The sequence below is a fragment of the Calidris pugnax genome, unplaced genomic scaffold, assembly GCF_001431845.1.
Source record: "Calidris pugnax isolate Ruff unplaced genomic scaffold, ASM143184v1 scaffold103, whole genome shotgun sequence".
Taxonomy (NCBI): Eukaryota; Metazoa; Chordata; class Aves; order Charadriiformes; family Scolopacidae; genus Calidris; species Calidris pugnax.
The window spans coordinates 20686269-20695051 of record NW_015090990.1 but is presented as its reverse complement, the minus strand read 5'-3'; positions in this window follow the sequence as shown (position 1 = coordinate 20695051).

Genomic DNA, 8783 nt, shown 5'->3' with positions numbered 1-8783 from the left:
AGAAGGCTAAGGAATCATTAGGCTCGCCTACCCCATAGATTGCCCATTTGAAAAGACTTTTTCTGCTATTGAATTTTTCCTGTCTATTACAGTTTTTACATCTCACTATTTCTTCTGGAGAGCTGGTTCTCATAAATTACGGAATGAGAGTATGATTCAAAATAAGGACAAGCAATATCCTCCAAAGACTTAATTTGAGGCTTCAACTAGATCTTTCCTGTTTGAGGCCGTATAGAACATTATTTTTAACACGTCCCAGCAAAAATAGCCATGTTGCAGAATATCTAGGGAAATGAAGAAAATCTTGAGAATCTGGCTAATACATTTTGTACTGGAAAAATCACAGAAACTCATTGAGGAGGAAGCTATACTAGAAAAAAAAAAAAAGGCACAAACAAATCTAACAGCTGAGAAGATGAAGGAGTCAGCTTTCAGACATCAGTAGAGTGTTGTTCTTCAATACTATTGCTGCAGATTGCAGACTAAAATGTTGTCAACCTCCCTCTGGGAAGGTATAAGAGCATCAGAGGAGAAAGAAAAGGAAATACTCTATCTACAGCTGTCAGAACGAAACGTAGTAATTAATTTTACAATAACCTTCCAGAGTTGGAGCTAAGAAGAAGAGAAAAAGGTAATTTTAAAGTTCAGTGATTACTCCGCCTATTTATCATTTTAATGTTCCAAAATACACAGTAAGGCTTTAGAAGGCCATGTAAGTGCCATCTACAGAATAATCTGAGTATACCAAATTGAATTGGACCCTTGCTGTTCACAAATACAGGTTTAGAAGTCAAAAAACCCACCCAGTTTTAATTGCAGTGTGCTAAAAATCAGAGGAAAGCAACATATACATATCTCAAACCAAAATATAATTCAAAGAATTTAAGTACCATTTTATACATTTAGATTCCTATTGCTGTTTTGTTTTTCATGTCTGCAGAAGGATATTCTGTTCTGCCATTAAACTTTTTTAGTTAATCACTACTCTTCAACAGCTTTCTTTAATAACAGATACAGCACTGTATGCTTAACAGCTGATGCAGAAACTTTGGCCTGGGGAGCCATGAGCATTGCTCAATGAATACTTCCAGCATGGGTTTGACTCTGTTTCTCCATGCTGACTCAACAACCTATCAAACAAAACATTTCATTATGTAGGCTCTGTGGGACATGTGGGATACAGAATAGAGAGCATGAAAGGGTAGGAACACTTCACTATTATTTTCTTATTATTTTGCAGTTACAGAATGTTTGGCACATGATGGTACACACTGTTGCAAGGCAGATGCTATAAATTGGGTCAGTATGATATATATATGGCTGCCAAGGAGCTGTTTAAGTATATTTTCACTGTTTCCAGCAAAAATAACGAGAGAAGTAAAGACATCCTGAAGTAATTATGTCATTTGGAAGGAAAATATGGCAGGGATTTTTAAAACATACGTGCAAAAGGAAGAACACATACAACACTTGAAAACCTAATGGAAAAGGATTAATTGTTTTTAAAACATACGTGCAAAAGGAAGAACAAATTGAACACATACAACACTTGAAAACCTAACGGAAAAGGATTAATTTATAATCACAAAACTTTTCTGTTATCTTGCCCTCACTTCAATCTGAAATCCAAATTATATCCTGTGTAGAGTTACTAGAAAGGTGGGAACTGCTGTCTTTAGTCTGGATACCATTTTCAGTTTCTGCTCAAGGAATAAGGAAGTTTGTATTGACAAATGTGTTAAAAACTAGGAATTAGTTAAAAGGGTAGAGCATTGAAGAGAAAGTCAGCTAATCGATTAAGCTATTAGCATAGACCATTTATTCAGTATCTGAAATATGTTTTATAATCATCAAAGCCTGCCATGCTAAAATCAAATTGCACTTTAAAATGCTGGAGCCTTTTTCTAAAACAATAGATAATAAAAGGCAAACAGTTTGCTTGACTGGAGCAATAGGTTACTGATCACTGTGATTTCAATTCTGAATTGATGAATTTTTGACTGTTTTTTTCAGATCTGTCAAAACAGGCCTTGGGATTTGCCAAAATATGCAAACAAGAGGCAAAAGAGACAGACTGAAAGGCCCTCGTGCTGTACACGGTAAGGAGTTGTCTTTAAAACTTCTTAAGTCTTTAAATGTCATTGGTGAGAGACACCTTTTGTATTGCTGCTCACTGGTACATTATAATGCTTTTTTAACACTAGCATATCACTGCTATCATTTCAGTCAGTGCCAAGCTCCAGTGGTAGCCTGCATTTTGGAAAAAATGTTATATACTCCAGTGGTAGCCTGCATTTTGGAAAAAATACACCAGTCAGCAGGATCTTGCTCCTCTTGCAAACTGTCTGTTAATAAGCCTTTTTCCATACCACTGATTCCAGACCGTTATATAGTTGTAAGACTGTAATACCCAAATTTTAAGGACTTGGTGGCATTTTGCATTCCTTAAAGGGAAATGAAGAGAAAAAACATTGAGATCTTAGAACAATTCCCTCTGAATTTACCTGTTTATATACAGAGAAACTCTACGTATACAATACCGAAGGCCCCAGTCTTCCCGGCTCCCTGTAAGACGTAGGTATACTCAGTGCATAATAGAGGCTCTGCTGGCTACACGAAAACTGTAACACTAGTGGGTGCCACTTGGCATTACTTCCCAAACAGTGGTCTGTCCACAGAGGGAAAGTGCACAGGCTCTGCTGGCTACACGAAAACTGTAACACCAGTGGGTGCCACTTGGCGTTACTTCCCAAACAGTGGTCTGTCCACAGGGTCTGCTAACACATCTATCAGGAAAAGTAGAAGTGAAGTTGAACATGTAACATAACATTTTTTTAAAAGAAGAAACCATGCAGAAGAGAGTAAGAGACAAACAGCCAATGTCAAAGGACAGAAGGAAATATATGAGAAAAGAGACTGACTCCATTGTAAATCCTGGGGGAACCTCCCTATTATGAGTGCCAGGAGACAGCAACATGGGGAAATATAGCAACAGCCAAGGTCACTTGATAATGGGCTGGACTGCAAGGCCATGTCCGTGACTAAGTCAGTCCTAAATGATTAAGTAAGTCCTTTCCATCTCCAATGCCTCCAAAAAAAAATCTCTGCCCTAAAATAATAAATAAATATCCACAGGGAAGCCAAAAGAAAGAAAGATGTTTCCTCTAGAAAGGAACCAAGGGCCTTGAGGGAAATGGAAATGGAATTTTTTTGGTTTGGAAGGAAATAATATTGCTATGGGCTGTGGAGACAATCAAAATCCCATAAAGGAATCTACTAATAGTAAATGTCTATTTGCCCTAAAATTAAAGGAGGTTAGTTAGCTGCATGGTTTGGAAACACTTCTGAGCCATGTCTTTAAAGATTCATGTATCTTTATGAGTGCAATGCTTTGTGTTATCAAGACCAATGCTGCAAGTCATTGAGGAGACTTTACACCTTATTTTTAAGAATCTACCAGCAGGTTTGTGTTGTAAAGTTCCTAAACCTATTTCCTAACTTGTTAAATTTGCCACCCTGGTTTCCAGAGGCCCATCTAGCTTGTTTCATAGTGAGGGTAGTTTTTTTGAGCTCATTGAAGTGTTCAGTATTAAAAGGTATGTGGCTAGCTAGAGCTGTCTACTCCACAAGGAAGAATATGTCCTTGTTGACTGTCTCTACATTCCTATTTGCTGTATGCAACTACTTCTGAGAGCTTTATGGCCAACTGTCTACAACACACCACTTTTCATGCTATTCCTTTTTTGGTCTGGAAAATTATTATTTTTTTTAATCCTATACTCTCTAATGCTGTATTACTCACAGCAATCTTTCACCTTTGTCCATTTTAAGGCACTGTTTAATGGCCTGATTTATGCTTAGAACTTGCAAAGTCACAGGTTACCAATGTCAAATGATCCCACTTCTTGCACTCGTACTGGGATCATGTTCTGCTCAGGATCTTTCCATGTATTTTAATCCATGCTGTCCTTTGAAAGCCAGCCCTTCTTATAAAATAGTCTCATATTTCTTGAGCTTTGCTTTGAACATCTCTTTCCCCCATGGCATTGTTTGAAGCAAATCTGAGCAAATGTAGAAAGAAAACTTCAATACTTAGAGAACAGGAAAAAGCTGACAGAAAGGTTTCATAGAACAGCAGACTCATCTGAAGTTGAAAGTTTGAGCCATTAGTAATGGTAGTAGAAGGAAACATGAGTTTGGAAGCAAGAGAGAAATGTATTTTTTCCTTTAGCTTGGCCCCCAGTTCTGCTTTTCTGCATATACAGAGCATGGTACAAATGTTTTTCCTCAGGACTTGCATCCTCATTATTTATTACATCCCGGCAGCATGATGTGATGTGCCAAGATCTCAGCTGGATCTGACCCAATATTCCAAAATTAGGCAAGTAAATGGGTGCAAGTCAAGCTAAGGTTTTTTTATGGAGTTCAAAAGGCAATTAATTTGTCCTGTAGATATTAACTCAGCCCGTGTTTTCCTGCTTTCAGCAATTACTCAAATGTGAAATACAGTGTGCCCCTGCAGATCTGGGCCCTGGTCTTAAATATTGGTTCCCTTCTATTCTTCTTATTCACACTTCTGAACTCCAAGGGGGTTTCTCTTTTTGAATTTGCCCCTGTTTCACACCAAGAACAGCCTTTTGGCTCAGTGGATGTAATAAAGCAATAAAAATGTTCTTGCATAATTTTTGTTTTACATCTGTGGTAAGGTTTGCACAGGTGGTAAAATAAAAAAGATATTTCGAGTAGCTCTGCTGACAAAAGGAGCAAGCAGCACACCTGTCAGAGCAAATGTGCATCCTGATCAGCTCTGAAGTTACAAGTAAACAAGTACTAAACTATCCAAGGCATATGATGAATAATGACTGGTATTTATTTTCTCCTTCCTAGACCATGTGGGTAAGAAAAACTGGCATGAAGTATGCAGCTACAGTTGAGCAAATTTTTTTAATTTAATCTGGTTTAAATAACTAAAAGGTTTTTCTCTCATCCTGAGACTATCTTATGAAGCTATTCATAAATTCTCCCCCCAATATGGGAATTTGAAATGATGCTTCCTATTACCCAGCAGGGAGTCTTAATGTCAGGCCTTGAGTTTTGGGAGTGGTTTGTGAGAGTCTTTCTTCTTTCTTTTGATGCTCTACTTGTGTTTATAAAGATTTCGTAACAGAAAAGACAAAAATCCAATGGGACTCAATTCCTAAATGCAGAAGGTATTCGCTATGCACTGTATTCAGTCAGTATCCATCCATCTTAATTACTTCTTTGATACAGGAGACAGAACAGACAGGGGAAAATGAGGAAAGTTCATCCCAGAACAGCACACACCAGATTGGTTATATTGTGCTACCAGGTCTTGAATACTTGACTCACTGTATTGGAGACTGTAGGTTATAAGTAGCCATTAAAGTAACTTTTCCACAAGCAGAAGTATTTGCTTGCTCATGTCTGCTAGCTGTCCAAAACAGATGGAAAGGAAGGCACTTTAAGAAAAACATGGATCAAGTAAATTTAGATTAACCTTTCAGACAACATTCATATCTGGCATTCATACAACGCAGAGCAGTGATTGAAAAAAAAAAAAACAAGGAAAAGTAGAGTAAATTGTTCTAAATCCAGAAGAGAAGAATGGATTTGCCAGACCATTTCCAAAATGGGCTGGCAGCCTTTCACAGTACTGAGCTTACCACAAGGAATGTGCACCATGTACCTTTACTCCAGGACATGATCTCAGTATAACCAGGAGCTCTAAGATTTCCAGCTGTAACACCTGTTCTAAGCTTTATCCCCTGATTAAAATTTTTAAATGGGGATATAATTGTGATGGGCTTTATTAATGAATGTATACCCTTCTATTGCACATAAGGTTAGTGATTAAAATAAATTTACTATGTCATGTTTTTTAAGAAAGAATATTAAGTCTGGAGTAGAAAATAAATGCAAGATTTAGATTTGGTTTTGGACTATATGCAGTTCCCTCAAGTCAAGCTAAAATGAAGAAATGATTGAAGCTAACACTCCATTTTTTTGTATCATTTCTATTTTCTCTACAATTTATAACATATCTAGGACCTTGTGATTGTTTGGATGAGGTTGTTTCAAGTTGTGCTTACCGTTTCAGGTTAAACATCATGGGTCTAATCCAAAGCAATGAGGATTTTCATATCCTATTTTGAGTAGACACCTGCTGAGGCAGTGGCACTTCATCTTTCTGTTTACTGCAGTGGCCTTCAAGCCAGGTCATTTACAACCCTGCTTCCACTCCCTCCCCTATTTCTTCCCATGACAGTAGATACAATCCACAAAGGAGAAACGCTGGTAGTTTGAACCCTAGCTTCAGTCGGCAAAACATTATTATACTTGTCTTCTACCATAAAAAATTGTCTTATTTTCGTCTCTGCCCTGGTTCTTTACATCTTCTTTGTCACCACACTTAAGTGCTGCTTCACACAAGGATATGTTGCAGAGGCTGGGAGGAATTATTTCTTTACTGTGGCTTTCCCCCACACTTCTGCTTTGGTGCCAGTATCTGCAGAATTTCTTTAGAGTCCTGTGTTGATCTGAAATGCTGAATGTTTCCTGGAAGAGATACATTTTTCTCATTCTCAGTGCCTCCCTCCCTCAGTGCATTCCCTCCCCCAATAGCTGTTGGAGAAGAAATCCCAAATTCCTTGGAAACTAAGGTGCAGAATAATTTTTACACAAGCTATGGTTTGAAGCTTTTATGCATTGCAGCCATTCAGAACTGCATGGGTGGAAAACACAAAAATTCATTACAGTGATTAAAAACATATCACTGAATTTATGAAGGTAAAACTCTAACAGGAAAAAAAGAGAAAAAAAGCTGTTTTAGCACAATGGAAATACTGAGATTTTGAAAATGACATGGCTTGAATTGACAGAACGGGCAGAAATGGTGTTTCTACTGTTCGGTACTCTTCACTATACCTTTACCTTCCTCCATAAAAAGGTTGGAGAAACTGGAAAGGCAACAACAGGGCAGGAATTGTGTCTGCCTTAAGCAGCAAGGTCTCTGCAGTCACCATAAAATGCTCTATAAAATGACCTACTATTGATGCAATGAACACACTGTCAGATAAAAGGCAATGTTATATTTCACAAAGTAATAAATTGCTCTTTGCTCCATCATATAAAATTGCAGCATCTCTCACTGATGCTATTTTCTTTTATGGTATGTCATAAAAGAAGCCCCAAACCAACAACTCTTTACCTGACTTTTACATGGGATGTTCCTAGGGCTTTTGAAGATTTTTTCTGTTCTTGGAAAGCCGACGCCACTGCCCGCACCGGCGTGTCTTCTACAACAGGGTAAAGCCTGAATCTTCAGGGATTTTGGTACGAGTTACAGCAGAACTTGACCTTGGTTTTAAATCTGTGTAAATAGCATCATTATGTGGTCAAAACAGATGGAGGACTAAAAAACAACAACCAGTAGATGAGAGTGACGGTCAGAAAATAAGTATTAAAAAATCAGCATCTGGTGTCCTGAAATGACATGCTGCCTTGTGCTGACCATTGTGGAGTTGGAAGCTGCTCTCCTGTGTGGAGGCTGCTGCCTTGCATCCAGCATCTGGTTGGGGTGGGAGGCACTGGTGCCAGCAGCACTGCCACCCCACAGCTTTCCCAGGCCCTTCCAGCAAAAATTGGAACTGCCCAGCAAGGTCGGAAACCCCTGCCCAGCTCTGAGGTTGCAGAGCGTCTCCACAGAACTTAAAGAGGCTGCTCTGTCAGAGGGTACAGGCAGAATAAACTCACAAGCAGCAGCTCAGGATGCTGGAGATAAGCAACAGGTTTCGTATCTGGATAAGCTGATGAGAAACTCTGCCAGCTGGAGGCTTACGCCAAAATAAGGGAATGAACCTTTATTCTCCCTAGACTGTGATCAGAGCATTGTGCTAATCAGAGATATTCCAGTGCAAGTTCTGAGTAAGAGGAGTTAAGATAGTTCAGGGAGAAATTTGGGTAGCCACAGCACTCCATGGGGCATGAGCACAACACGGGCCCCTGCACTCTTCCCTCTTTGCTGTGGTCAAAGCATTTTTATTTTTAGTGCTTTCGGCAAAAGGTACAAGGGCCATCTTCCCTGGAAATGGGTGGCTATTTCTTTCTTTGTAGAGAGGAAGATGGGGAAAAGGGAAGAGACCTGGGCAAGGGTAGAAGTGGTGTTATTCCCCTGCCCCCAGATTGTGTTGGCATCTGGGATTGTTGCACAGAAAGCATGTGCTAACAGCAGCTGGAAATTAATCACAGAATGACATGGGGTTGGAAGGGACAACCAGGAAGGGACGACAAGGGTAATTCGGGTACCCACACGAAGCGGGTACGCTCCTGTTATTAGAGTTGAAATAGGATTTCAGGTGAGAATGGAGGATCTGAAGAGGCAGGGAAATCAAATACTTTATAGCGCTGGCATGCTTGGAAGTGCTTTGCAACTTGCTCCATTTCTGAACCAGTATTTCCAGAAATCACACTGCTAACCAGCAGTGCAGTGTCTCTCCCAGCAGTGCTTTCAAGAGTAATGCAAAAACCATCACAGCCTAGTGGCATTGCAGACTCCTACTTGGCAAGCTGCAGCATTGAGTTTGAGCTCTCAGTCTATTGCTATCAGTGACGAATATCCAAAAATAAACTGAAGGCCTAAATATTGCTACTCACAGTGCATCCCATTCAACAATACTTCTAGTTTCAGCCTCCAGATGTAATATTTGGGAGGACACTGTTTGGTTCATTTTCTTCAGACAGGAAAAACTTATTTCCTAACATTT